At 44.4% G+C, this 14,917-nt stretch overlaps 1 long non-coding RNA gene across 1 annotated transcript; it reads right to left on the bottom strand.

The window, feature by feature from the left end:
* Positions 1–8,545: 8,545 nt before the first annotated feature.
* Positions 8,546–8,984, bottom strand: LOC143998305 (uncharacterized). Its single transcript, XR_013277836.1, has 2 exons — positions 8,840–8,984; positions 8,546–8,744 (listed from the first exon to the last, which is right to left on the bottom strand). It is a non-coding gene; the product is annotated as an uncharacterized LOC143998305 (long non-coding RNA).
* Between the last annotated feature and the right edge of the window lie 5,933 nt (positions 8,985–14,917).

The following is a 14,917-nucleotide window of genomic DNA, read 5'->3' as shown; positions in this document are numbered from 1 at the left end:
GGTATTTCTCCCATGTGTCTTCTGTCAAGTGTATTGATTCTTCAATAGGTCTCACCCACTCCACCCTTACTACCCACTCCTTCAACCTTGGGGCCTATGAATTTTCCATAGACATGGAATCAGGGCTTTAGCTGCGTTCAGAAGATATGGGGCTAGTGTCTTTCTACTGAAACTGGAACACCGCCTTCTCCGTATCATGAAACAAACATACTAGGGCTGGTACTGATTACAATTTTTGTGTTTGATTAATCAATTTTTTTAAATCAATTAATCTACTAATTTCGATTAATTATAACGCACATACAGATCCAACTACTTTTAGCTGCTCTCCTTGCATTGCAACTCTGCATTAGTCAGTGGTAAATATGGTATAAACTATATACAATCACCCAACACTAGTTAGTTTCCACAATCCATGACTTAACTTCACAGTTCACACAGATATGATTTAAATTCAAACTGTAGCACTGACGTAATTTTTTTTCCACAGTAGTGCGACAATCCCTCCACCTCCGGTCTTATCACTCTCACCTTATGGCATGGACCCCTGTGCAAACAGGTGGTCATGCAAGCAGGTGTCAAAAGGGTTAACATGGGCCATAAGCTTCTCTCATGTCTCCTTAGATCTCAGCAAGGACGCCAGGTCATGGGTAGAAAGAAAAGATCTAAGTGTTCACCGCTTAAGATTACATTTTTGTGTTCAAACACAAACTACTCACATAAGGATGATAAAAACACAGCATATAAAGCCGACAATCATTTTAGTTCTGTGGGGCTGCAGTGGGTGACGTCATGCGTAGCTCCTCCCCGTACGTGTTACGTTCAATCAGAACTTCAATGTCACTGGACTCCACCCCCCTTCCCTTCGTTAGCAGACAGAGGCACTTGGGGAAGGGGGGAGGAGTCAAGTGACATTGATGTCCGTGACATCACCGGATCCCTGACGGAACTCGCTGAAGAACTGGAAGCTGGTGGAGAGGTGAGTACTGATCAAAAGAATTTTGATCGGTCAAAAAAATGAATCGATTAATTGAGGAATTAATCTTTAATTTCCACAGCCCTAAAACATACCCATTTTTTTTTTTGAATTTGTTGAAGGGTTTTCTACCCCAAACCCATGCGCCCTCTGGGGGGTCACGTATCACCTCGCCATCAACTTATAGCACATTTCATATGTCTGGGTATCTCTTGCTGATAGACAAACCAGCCTAAGTATCTTATTCCTGTGTTCCTCATCTCTAAGGGAGCCTATTTCTCTTTCCCATTTTTCCAGATAGGATGGGTATTCATATTCTACTTCCCTACTCAGTATTTTGTGTATTTTAGATATGCTTCTAAATAAGCTTAAAGTTGACTTTTTGGATCATAAGGGAATATTAACAAAACAATTCCTTATTGAAAAATATCAGTTACCAAAATCAGAATTCTCTCAATATTATCGGATAGTAGTAGTTACATAGTTTAGTAAGGTTGAATAAAGACACCAGTCCACCCTGAGTGAGTGTCTACAATTGTCCCTATCCCTGTACATTGCACACTCACATTGGTCCCTACCCTCAAGGAGCCCATGATCCAAGGTCCCCATTCATATACTAGGGTCAATTTTGGACAGAAGCCAATTAACCTACCTGCATGTCTTTGGAGTGTGGGAGGAAGCTGGAGTACCTGGAAGAAACCCACACAGGAACAGGGAGAACATGTGAACTCCAGGCAGGTAGTGTCGTGATTGGGATTTGAACCAGCAACCCTTCTTACTGCTAGGTGAGAGTGCTAACCACTACACCATTGTGCCACCATGTAATCTAGATATAACATCCATGACATCTATGGATTATGTAAAAATTTTGACAAGCTTAAAGGACACATTTCAAATAATATATTCAATCTTAACATCTATTCCTGCAAAACTAGGTAATATGGAACGATGGGAGAGGGATTTGAATGAAACTCTAGAACTGAAAGATTTTTATACATTAGCTCATAATGCTTCGAGATCCCTGATCAACACTTCTATAATAGAAGCTAACTATAAAGTTTTGCTAAGATGGTATCTAGTCCTGAAAAAGATAGTTCCATTATGTTTTAGAGATTGTGGACATGAGGGAACAATGTTACACATATGGTGGCTATGCCCCACAGTAAAACATTTTTGGAATACATTTTATGATCTTATTTCTTCTTTCACTAATATTGTTTTAACCACTACAGATCCGCGCTATTGCCAAATGACGGCATCAGCGCGGACCTACATTTCCGGGACGACGTCTATTGACGTCGTCCCGGATACGAGCGGCCTGCGCGCCCCCTGAGGGGCGCGCACGGCGCGCTCTGTGATCGGCGAGTCCGTGAGACTCGCCTGATCACTGATCCGTGCAAGGGGTCGATCCCGACCCCTTATCACGTGATCAGCTGTCAGCCAATGACAGCTGATCATGTGATAGAACGGAGCCGGTAATCGGCTATTATTCCTCCTCGCGCTGACAGCGCGAGGAGAGAAAAAAAAAGCCGATCACCGGCGGCCGTGATCGGGACATCAGTCCCGATCACGGCCAGCAATACAGCTGACCACCTGCCCCCTGCCAGTGCCCACCTGCCCACCGCCGTGCCATCCTGAATAAAAGTAAGTGCCCCCCATCAGTGCCCCCCATCAGTGCCCATAGTGCCCACAGTGCCACCTACAGTGCCACCCACAATGCCACCCACAGTGCCATCCAGCAGTGCCACCAACAGTGCCACCCACAGTGCCCACAATCTGCCTCAAAGGTGCTGCGACCCAGTGCCGCCCATCAGTGCCCAGCAGTGCCGCCCATCAGTGCCCAGCAGTGCCGCCCATCAGTGCCCAGCAGTGCCGCCCATCAGTGCCCAGCAGTGCCGCCCATCAGTGCCCAGCAGTGCCACCTATCAGAGCCACCTATCAGTGCCACCTATCAGTGCCCATCAGTCCCATCTATCAGTGGTACCTATCAGTGCCCATCCGTGCCACCCATCCGTGCCACTTATCCGTGCCACCCATCCATGCCATCTTATCTGTGCCCATCTTTGCCCATCAGTGCCGCCTTATCTGTGCCCATCGGTGCCGCCTTATCTGTGCCTATTAGTGCCGCCTTAACTATGCCTATCAGTGCCCACCAGTGCAGCCCATCAGTGCCCACCAATGCAGCCCATCAGTGCCCACCAATGCAGCCCATCAGTGCCCACCAATGCAGCCATCAGTGCCGCCTAATCAGCGCACTTCAATGAAGGAGAAAAATGACCCGTTTGCAAAATTTTATAACAAACTATTAAAACATGATTTATTTATTTTTTATTTTTTTGCATCTTTTTTTGTTTGTTTAGCAAAAAATAAAACTCCGAGCTGTAACTAAATACCACCAAAAGAAAGCTCTATTTGTGGGAAAAAAATGATAAAAATTTCATTTGGGTACAGTGTTGTATGCCCGCGCAATTGTCATTCAAAGTGCATCAGCGCTGAAAGCTGAAAATTGGTCTGGGACTGAGGGGGGTTTAAGTGCCCAGTAAGCAAGTGGTTAAACAAATCCCAGAAACAAGCACTGCTTTGCAGCCAAATGGAAAAGATCCCTAAACACTTCAGAAGAATTACATATTTATAGTAGAAAATATCACTATAGCCAGATCTTGGAAAACAATAACCCTACCCTTTGACATCCCAAAAACCAAATTGTCCTGGATCATAATTAATGAACATCTTTCAGCCATATTAAATGATAAGGTTCAATTATTTGAGAAATCCTGGGATCCATGGACTAAATATCAAATTGATGGTTCTAGAACTGTTAGTACTTGAAATTACTTAAAAAAAATAAAAATTGGCACAAGATTCCTTATATCTTTAGCCTTTTTCCTTTCTTATATTATTTCTCTTTTTCCTTTCCTTTTTTTTATTTTGGCCCCATAAGGTCTCTGTTGGACCTATTGTAATATTCACCTACAATATTAGGATGATAAACTCATGCTCATTTGTTTACAAAGCTTATTAGACTTCATGTACATTTAGGGGTATTTTTCTTCAAAACAGAGTTTGAAAACTTATATCTTATATAAAATATATCTATTATATTTCCATGTTTCATTCTATTATTTTACTTTCAGATTTTGAAAACATATATTTATATATTTTTAATGTTTACAATATATTTGTATAAAATATTCGATATTGTACCCTTTCTGAACTATTCAATGAATTTCATTATTTATACATTCTTTATTTTGAAAAAATCATAATAAAATATTTGAAAAATAAATGCTTCTCTTTTTTAACCCACCCACATCTACAAATTCATATATAATTTTTTTTAAAGAAATGGTTATTAGTGATTTAAAATCTATGCGGGTTAAAACCCTAAAGAGTGCTAATAACGTTGACAAAAGTATTAGGAGTTTACTTAAAAGAAAAGATTTGGCGATTAGACCAGCTGACAAGGGCAGGGGGGTTGTAGTATGGGACAAACAGGATTATATCAAGAAATCGTACACTATCCTCAATGACACAAATCCATATAAAATATTACCCAACAACCCTACTATAATATATAAAAAAGCCCTTAAACGGTTAATTTCTCAAGGGTATGAATAGGGTATTATTACTAAGAAAGGACAACAATTTTCATGTCCAATGGACCCTAGGATTCCAGTTTCTTATTGTTTACCCAAGATTCACAAGAACCTGTCAGGAAAGACTTGCTGAGAGCAACAGTTCCGTGCCCATCCATACGCATGCCTGTGCAATCTTGGCGCACGTGTGGGTGCACGGCCATTGGCGTCAGAAGCGCTATTTAAACCTTGTCATGACAGAGGAATCTTGCTGCCTGATCTACAGCATTCCCTGATCGTTTCCTGTGTTCCTGATCCATTCCTGAGACTATCCGCTTGCCTTGTGACTATCCTTACCATCTGCATGCATCTGACCCCGGCTTGTCCACAACCTCTCTCCTGCCTGATCCTTTGGCCTATCTGCACCAGTCTGTTACCAACCTGGCTTGCCTAGTGACCTTCCTTCTGCCTTCTGCACCTGTTCCTGTACTGCTTTCCAGTGTATGACCCAGACTGCCTGACCTTCCTGTGTCTCAATCCTTGGGACCATCCACCCGAATCCTGTGAGTGCCTGCCTCCCAGTTTCAGCTTCCAGTCTGCTGCATTCCACCTTCTGTTCCTGCTGTCCCAGCTACGTCCGTAGCACCAGATCTGCCTACCAGCTGTTGATCCTGCCAGGCACTCGTGCCGTCCTGCACTCCTGTGCCTCCTGTCAGCTCTACCAGGGGCCACGAGTTAGGACTGTAAGGGAGGACTCCCTCTGCATATCCGGTTCAATAACCAGGTGCTTGACAGTATCAGGCAGCCATGTCTGAGCCCCTGAGCGGGGAGCCTCAAATATGGATGAACTGTGCTTACATCTGACTGGCCTGACTCAGGCCGTAAAGACTCTTCAGGAAAGCTATAATAGCCTGGAAGAGCGTGTGCAGCCACTTGCACCTCCTGCCGTTCCTCAAGGGACTTCTCAAGCCTCAGTCAGCTCCTCTTCCTCACCTACATTGGTGATGTTACCCCCGGAGCCTCGTCTACCCACACCTGAGAGATTCTCTGGAGATCATCGCAAGTTCCGGGCCTTCCGCAACACCTCTGAGCTCTTCTTTGCTCTTCAGCCTCGCACCTTTTCTTTGGAGACTGCTTTGTGATTTCCCTGCTGCAGGATGAACCTCAATCTTGGGCACATCATCTCCTAGAACAGAAGGCTGTGATCCTGACTAATCTGACTACATTCCTGGATGCCATGGCACAGCTATATGAGGATCAACAATTGTCTGCGACTGCGAAGGCAGCCCTCCACTCTTTACAGCAGGGTTGCAGACCCCTTGAGGACTATTGCCGAATTCAGGCGTTGGGCCACTGACACCAACTGGAGTTTTGTATGGGACTGTCAGATCCTCCCAAGGACGAACTGGCTAGGGTAGGGGTACCGCAGACCCTGGATGCCCTTATTGTCTTGGCCATACAAATTGATTGACGTCTGAGAGAACGCAGGTCTGAAAGAACCATGGGACAATCCGGTCCTACCTGGATGCTCCCAACGGTTCCTAGCCCATCTTACCCTGCTCCTTCAGGACAGTCTGCCCCAACCCCAGACACTTCTGAACCCATGCAGCTGGGCGTTCTCCACCCTTCTCTCACTGGAAAAGAACGTCAACGTAGATGCATGAACAATCTATGCATGTATTGTGGGGAACAAGGACATTATGCAAGAGCCTGCCCAGCTAAGTCCGTTAAGTGCCTCTTAAGTTCTGCTAACTAAGTCTCTCCTGCGATCAATGCCTCTGCTCTCCTCTCTGTTCCTGTTTAGTTGCAGTTGTCGAGAAGGAACCTTCAAGTAACCGCTATTATTGATTCTGAGGCATGCAGTTGCTTCATGGACTCCACCTTTGCAGCCAGACATTCTATTCCTCTGCTACCCAAGACTCAAGGACTTCTTGTGCACCTTGCTGATGTGTCAGCCATCAAATCAGGACCTGTCACACAGGAAACAACCCCTCTGTCGGTTACTGTTGCCAGTTGCCACCAAGAACTGTTACACCATGATATTATCACCTCACCTCTGTTCCCCATCATCTTGGGTATGCCTTGGCTACGGGCACACAACCCCCACATTAATTGGACTACCAGAGAAGTTACTTTTTCATCTCCCTATAGCCATCAGTACTGTCTTCTGGAAGTCCCCAACAACTCCTCTGCCTTACTATGCCTGGACTCTGAAATCTGCCAGTCAGTCCATGAGGAGTTTCATAACTTCTTGGATATATTTAGTAAAAAGGGCGCAGAGACATTACCATCACACCGAGTGTATGACTGCCCTATTGAGCTCCTCCCTGGGGCTGAGATCCCCTTTGGGAGAATCTTTCCTCTCACCGAACAAGAGCTAATTACTCTTAAGCAATACATCAACAATAACCTGAGAAAGGGATTTATCCACCTACCCACCTCTCCGGCAGGAGCCGGCATCTTCCTCATAGAGAAGAAGGACCATACCCTTTGACCCTGCATAGATTACCGCAAACTCAACAAGATTACCATCAAAAATCACTATCCTCTCCCCCTGGTGCCCAAACTCTTCCAGAGATTGTGGGCTGCAACCATTTTCACTAAACTTGACCTCCAAGGAGCCTATAACCTGGTCCGCATTTAGAAAAGGTGACGAGTGGAAAACGGCCTTTCGCACTCGATTCAGACACTTTGAGTATTTGATGATGCCGTTTGGGTTGTGCAATGCCCCTGCCACCTTTCAGCATTTTGTTAATTGTTATATTTTCCGGGACTACTTAGATCTGTTCGTTCTTTATCTGGACGACATTCTGATTTTCTCCTCCTTCATTGACAGTCACCATGAGCACGTTAAGTGCATTCTGAGTCGCCTTGGTCAACATGGCTTATATGCCAAGGCTGAAAAATGTGAATTCAAAAAACAAAGTATACAATTCCTAGGACTGATTATTTCCATTGAGGGCATCAAGATGGATCCTCAAAATATCTCAGCCATTTTGGAATGGCCGCCCCCTACAGACAAGAAGGGGATCCAGCGGTTTGTTGGATTTGCAAACTTTTTGTAAATTCATTAAGGGGTTTTCTGCCATTATCTCCCTAATCACTCAGCTCACCAAACAAGGAACCCATTTTCACTGGACCCCTGAAGCCCAAGCAGCCTTCGATTCCCTCAAAAATCTGTTCACCTCTGCCTCAGTGTTGAAACACCATGATCCTGCTCTGCCATTTGTCCTGGAGGTGGACGCTTCTAAGATCGTTGTCGGAGCCGTGCTCTCACAACGTCAGGGTCCCAAGTCCTTCTTGTTTCCGATTGCCTTCTTTTCCCATAAATGATCTGCTCCAGAAAGGAACTACGACATTGGGGACCCGGAACTTTTAGAAATTAAAGCGGCGCTAGAAGAATGGCGCTATCTGCTGGAAGGGGCAGCTCATCCGATTCTAGTGTACATAGATCACAAGAATCTAGAATATTTGAGAACGGCAAAACGTTTAAAACCTTGTCAAGCCAGATGGGCGTTGTTTTTCTCTAGATTCTCCTTTCACGTTACATACCGACCCAGCTCAAAGAACACAAAACCAGATGCATTGTCCCGCATGTTCAGTGACTCTGGAACAGCTGCCTCCCCAGACACCATTCTAGCTGTGGAAAATTTTCTTCTGGTGCAGGAAGATTTACTTATCTGGGTCAAACAGGCTTCTGTCAATGTTCCTTCCTCTCTGGAGACAAAGTTGTTTGCAAAAGATGGCAAGCTGTGGTTTAATGATAAAATCTGCATACCCAAGAGCCCCTGGGTCACCATAGTCAAACCTTGCCATGACCATGACCATGCCCTAGCGGGGCACTTTGGCATTTCCAAGACATCTGATTTGGTGCAGCGCACCTTCTGGTGGCCCCAGGTAGCTAAGGACTGTAAGGATATAACAAACAACAAAGGATTCGCCCTGGGACTTTAAATGAAGTGGGTACTGTTTCCGCCAGTAAACATAACAGTAGTAAATATAATATATGGTTTATTCAAGTACAATTGTTTACATGGATAAATAACATCAACGGTTGCCAATATAAAATATATAAACAAGGAGTATTGGTACATAAATGTAGAAGTAGTACATGGTACACGGGCATCATACTACCCGACTAGTTTCGTGAGATCCAGCTCGCTCTTCAGGGGTGGATGTGTGTAACAATGTACCTAGGATGAACAAAAATATGTATGTTTGGCAATATAGCACAGTATTAGTTATAACAGCGCAGGGTAGGAGGGGTTGTAGGCCCCCCCATACTTACCACTGAGCTTGGCCATGGCTCCAGGTGTGCGGCCTCGAGACGGCAGCAGCGTATGCCTCCCCTGGGAGCTGAGGGGGCAGGATCAAATGGGACCCCATCCAGGGCCAAACGGAGAGCAGGCATGGCAAAGGTGTAGTGATGTATCCCTAGGGTCCTTTTTTTCGATAAAAAGTATAGGCTGTGAACATAAGTATGTTTGTCAGGCATCTGAAGTAGTAGAGTAAAATCAATAGATATTGGTATAAAGATATGTATGCCTGTATGCATGAATGAAAGGCCTGAGCCAAAAGTTGTAGGGCCATGAAGATGGTTAGAGACCTAGGACAACAGAGGGGTACTACCAGGTGACAGAGAGAGGGGGGAAAGAGGTGAACTACAATTGTGTGGGTAGTGATGTATCCCTAGGAACCTCATTAGTCCATAAAGCGTATAAGCTATAAACAAATATGTTTATCAGGCATCTAAAGTAGTAAAGTAAAATCAATGAGTATAGGCATAAAGATATGTATAGCCAAGTAAAGCCTGAATCAAGGATGGTAGGGACATGGAGATGGTGGAAACCATAGGGTAGCAAGGGGGTACTGGCAGGTGACAAGGTAAGAAAAGAAAAAAAGAAAGATGGACTCGTGTGGAAAAATCATCAGTATCCAAAAAAAAATAAAAAAAATAAAAAATAAATAAATAAGAATAAGTGCTCGTAAGATAAACAATGTGTGAGATATGCAAGTGTGCCTAAATAAGGCAAGTATCAAAAAGGTGAATATGGTAAGTACCTGAGTCAGGTGAATATCCTAAGTATAAAAGTAATGAGACACAGCAAGCAATCTCCACAGCTGTGTGTGTCCTCAGTGAAGAGTGAAATGAGATCCAAGCCATGCCTGACCTCCAATTTAACCCCGGATGGCCCCAACAGACTCCGCCCCCAACACCATGTGTGGATGGCTGACATGTGAGTGCAGGAGGCACCCACTGTCATAGGAAGGCACGCAAATGCAAGCGTACCCCCATGCCATCTGATGATATAGTGCGTCCAGCTATGCCGACGTCTGCAAAATCGCAGACGCCATGCTTCTGAAGCCTAAACATGGTGCCGATGTGTAGGTGTCCCCATCCGCCAGAAAGCAGATGGGGACAGCAGGAGACATGAAAAAGCCTCCCTTTATACACATCGCAGCTCCCAATGCGAGACAGAAATCGCTAGCGCCAACCGAGGAATCGCATACAGAGCCAGGGTATATAACAGTACTGGAATAAAAATTGTGTTGGAGAATGAGTAACCTAGTATAGTATCAAAGTATAACAGTTATTTGTACATGTAAATACTGGCGGGGGTGACAACAGACCAGGTTTGGGCTAATGGGTGTCTTCCACCCGGGTTCAATATAGAGATAAAGGAAAAGGTCTGGTGTCCCCAGTGACACACTTCCATCCCTGTAATATATAACAAACAACAAAGGATTCGCCCTGGGACTTTAAATGAAGTGGGTACTGTTTCCGCCAGTAAACATAACAGTAGTAAATATAATATATGGTTTATTCAAGTACAATTGTTTACATGGATAAATAACATCAATGGTTGCCAATATAAAATATATAAACAAAGAGTATTGGTACATAAATGTAGAAGTAGTACATGGTACACGGGCATCATACTACCCGACTAGTTTCGTGAGATCCAGCTCGCTCTTCAGGGGTGGATGTGTGTAACAATGTACCTAGGATGAACAAAAATATATATGTTTGGCAATATAGCACAGTATTAGTTATAACAGCGCAGGGTAGGAGGGGTTGTAGGCCCCCCCATACTTGCCACTGATCTTGGCCATGGCTCCAGGTGTGCGGCCTCGAGACGGCAGCAGCGTATGCCTCCCCTGGGAGCTGAGGGGGCAGGATCAAATGGGACCCCATCCAGGGCCAAACGGAGAGCAGGCATGGCAAAGGTGTAGTGATGTATCCCTAGGGTCCTCATTGGTCGATAAAAAGTATAGGCTGTGAACATAAGTATGTTTGTCAGGCATCTGAAGTAGTAGAGTAAAATCAATAGATATTGGTATAAAGATATGTATGCATGTATGCATGAATGAAAGGCCTGAGCCAAAAGTTGTAGGGCCATGAAGATGGTTAGAGACCTAGGACAACAGAGGGGTACTACCAGGTGACAGAGAGAGGGGGGAAAGAGGTGAACTACAATTGTGTGGGTAGTGATGTATCCCTAGGAACCTCATTAGTCCATAAAGCGTATAAGCTATAAACAAATATGTTTATCAGGCATCTAAAGTAGTAAAGTAAAATCAATGAGTATAGGCATAAAGATATGTATAGCCAAGTAAAGCCTGAATCAAGGATGGTAGGGACATGGAGATGGTGGAAACCATAGGGTAGCAAGGGGGTACTGGCAGGTGGATACTGATGATTTTTCCACACGAGTCCATCTTTCTTTTTTTTCTTTTCTTACCTTGTCACCTGCCAGTACCCCCTTGCTACCCTATGGTTTCCACCATCTCCATGTCCCTACCATCCTTGATTCAGGCTTTACTTGGCTATACATATCTTTATGCCTATACTCATTGATTTTACTTTACTACTTTAGATGCCTGATAAACATATTTGTTTATAGCTTATACGCTTTATGTACTAATGAGGTTCCTAGGGATACATCACTACCCACACAATTGTAGTTCACCTCTTTCCCCCCTCTCTCTGTCACCTGGTAGTACCCCTCTGTTGTCCTAGGTCTCTAACCATCTTCATGGCCCTACAACGTTTGGCTCAGGCCTTTCATTCATGCATACATGCATACATATCTTTATACCAATATCTATTGATTTTACTCTACTACTTCAGATGCCTGACAAACATACTTATGTTCACAGCCTATACTTTTTATCGACCAATGAGGACCCTAGGGATACATCACTACACCTTTGCCATGCCTGCTCTCCGTTTGGCCCTGGATGGGGTCCCATTTGATCCTGCCCCCTCAGCTCCCAGGGGAGGCATACGCTGCTGCCATCTTGAGGCCGCACACCTGGAGCCATGGCCAAGCTCAGTGGTAAGTATGGGGGGGCCTACAACCCCTCCTACCCTGAGCTGTTATAACTAATACTGTGCTATATTGCCAAACATATATATTTTTGTTCATCCTAGGTACATTGTTACACACATCCACCCCTGAAGAGCGAGCTGGATCTCACGAAACTAGTCGGGTAGTATGATGCCCATGTACCATGTACTACTTCTACATTTATGTACCAATACTCCTTGTTTATATATTTTATATTGGCAACCGTTGATGTTATTTATCCATGTAAACAATTGTACTTGAATAAACCATATATTATATTTACTACTGTTATGTTTACTGGTGGAAACAGTACCCACTTCATTTAAAGTCCCAGGGCGAATCCTTTGTTGTTTGTTATATATTACAGGGATGGAAGTGTGTCACTGGGGACACCAGACCTTTTCCTTTATCTCTATATTGAACCCGGGTGGAAGACACCCATTAGCCCAAACCTGGTCTGTTGTCACCCCCGCCAGTATTTACATGTACAAATAACTGTTATACTTTGATACTATGCTAGGTTACTCATTCTCCAACACAATTTTTATTCCAGTACTGTTATATACCCTGGCTCTGTATGCGATTCCTCGGTTGGCGCTAGCGATTTCTGTCTCGCATTGGGAGCTGCGATGTGTATAAAGGGAGGCTTTTTCATGTCTCCTGCTGTCCCCATCTGCTTTCTGGCGGATGGGGACACCTACACATCGGCACCATGTTTAGGCTTCAGAAGCATGGCGTCTGCAATTTTGCAGACGTCGGCATAGCTGGACGCACTATATCATCAGATGGCATGGGGGTACGCTTGCATTTGCGTGCCTTCCTATGACAGTGGGTGCCTCCTGCACTCACATGTCAGCCATCCACACATGGTGTTGGGGGCGGAGTCTGCTGGGGCCATCCGGGGTTAAATTGGAGGTCAGGCATGGCTTGGATCTCATTTCACTCTTCACTGAGGACACACACAGCTGTGGAGATTGCTTGCTGTGTCTCATTACTTTTATACTTAGGATATTCACCTGACTCAGGTACTTACCATATTCACCTTTTTGATACTTGCCTTATTTAGGCACACTTGCATATCTCACACATTGTTTATCTTACGAGCACTTATTCTTATTTATATATTTTTTATTTTTTTTGGATACTGATGATTTTTCCATACGAGGCCATCTTTCTTTTTTTTCTTTTCTTACCTTGTCACCTGCCAGTACCCCCTTGCTACCCTATGGTTTCCACCATCTCCATGTCCCTACCATCCTTGATTCAGGCTTTACTTGGCTATACATATCTTTATGCCTATACTCATTGATTTTACTTTACTACTTTAGATGCCTGATAAACATATTTGTTTATAGCTTATACGCTTTATGGACTAATGAGGTTCCTAGGGATACATCACTACCCACACAATTGTAGTTCACCTCTTTCCCCCCTCTCTCTGTCACCTGGTAGTACCCCTCTGTTGTCCTAGGTCTCTAACCATCTTCATGGCCCTACAACTTTTGGCTCAGGCCTTTCATTCATGCATACATGCATACATATCTTTATACCAATATCTATTGATTTTACTCTACTACTTCAGATGCCTGACAAACATACTTATGTTCACAGCCTATACTTTTTATCGACCAATGAGGACCCTAGGGATACATCACTACACCTTTGCCATGCCTGCTCTCCGTTTGGCCCTGGATGGGGTCCCATTTGATCCTGCCCCCTCAGCCCCCAGGGGAGGCATACGCTGCTGCCGTCTCGAGGCCGCACACCTGGAGCCATGGCCAAGCTCAGTGGTAAGTATGGGGGGGCCTACAACCCCTCCTACCCTGCGCTGTTATAACTAATACTGTGCTATATTGCCAAACATATATATTTTTGTTCATCCTAGGTACATTGTTATACACATCCACCCCTGAAGAGCGAGCTGGATCTCACGAAACTAGTCGGGTAGTATGATGCCCGTGTACCATGTACTACTTCTACATTTATGTACCAATACTCCTTGTTTATATATTTTATATTGGCAACCGTTGATGTTATTTATCCATGTAAACAATTGTACTTGAATAAACCATATATTATATTTACTACTGTTATGTTTACTGGCGGAAACAGTACCCACTTCATTTAAAGTCCCAGGGCGAATCCTTTGTTGTTTGTTATATATTACAGGGATGGAAGTGTGTCACTGGGGACACCAGACCTTTTCCTTTATCTCAGGACTGTAAGGATGTGGAATTTTGCTCTATCTGCGCCCGAAGCAAGTGCAACCGAACCAAGGCTAGGGGTCTGCTCAAACCCTTATCCGTGCCAGAAAGGCCCGGAAATCTATTTCCATGAATTTCATTGTGGAGCTTCCCTCCACAGAAGGGCATTCTGCTATATTTGTAGTCGTCGACAGGCTATCCAAAATGGCAAACTTTATCCTGTTGAAAGGAACACCATCTGCCCCTGAAACGGCACGAGTTTTCATCAGGAAGATTGTCCGGCTTTATGGAATTCCTGTCAACATTACCTCGGATAGGGGTGTACAGTTCACCTCCAGGTTCTGGAAAGCATTACGCAAAACCCTTGGTATCAAATTTTCCTTCTCCTCTGCCTACCACCCACAGGCTAACGGGCAGATGGAGAGGACCAAACAGGCTCTGCTTTTCTTCATTTTCCCAGGACGACTGGATGTCTCTATTGCCACTGGCTGAGTTTGCTTATAATAACTCTACTCACTCTTCCATTAAGCAAATTCCCTTCTACGCCAACTACGCATACCACCCATCATTCTTACCCAACTCTCTTCCAGAATGCCCGGTGCCAGCCGCTTTTGAAACCATACATTTCTTCAACTCTAATAACAAGTTATTACAGGAAACCATGGCCAAGGCGCAGGAATGCAAAAAATACATTTTTGACAGGAAAGGACGGGGAGAATTAGTCCTGAAACCCAGAGATCGGGTGTGGCTATCTACGGTAAACCTAAGGGTTGCTTGCCCCTCTAAGAAGTTGAGTCCTAGGTTCACAGG

Source organism: Lithobates pipiens, unplaced genomic scaffold, assembly GCF_037356315.1.
Source record: "Lithobates pipiens isolate NorthernLeopardFrog02 unplaced genomic scaffold, aLitPip1_a1.2 Scaffold_19, whole genome shotgun sequence".
Lineage (NCBI taxonomy): Eukaryota > Metazoa > Chordata > Amphibia > Anura > Ranidae > Lithobates > Lithobates pipiens.
This window is presented reverse-complemented; position numbering and strand designations above follow the sequence as displayed.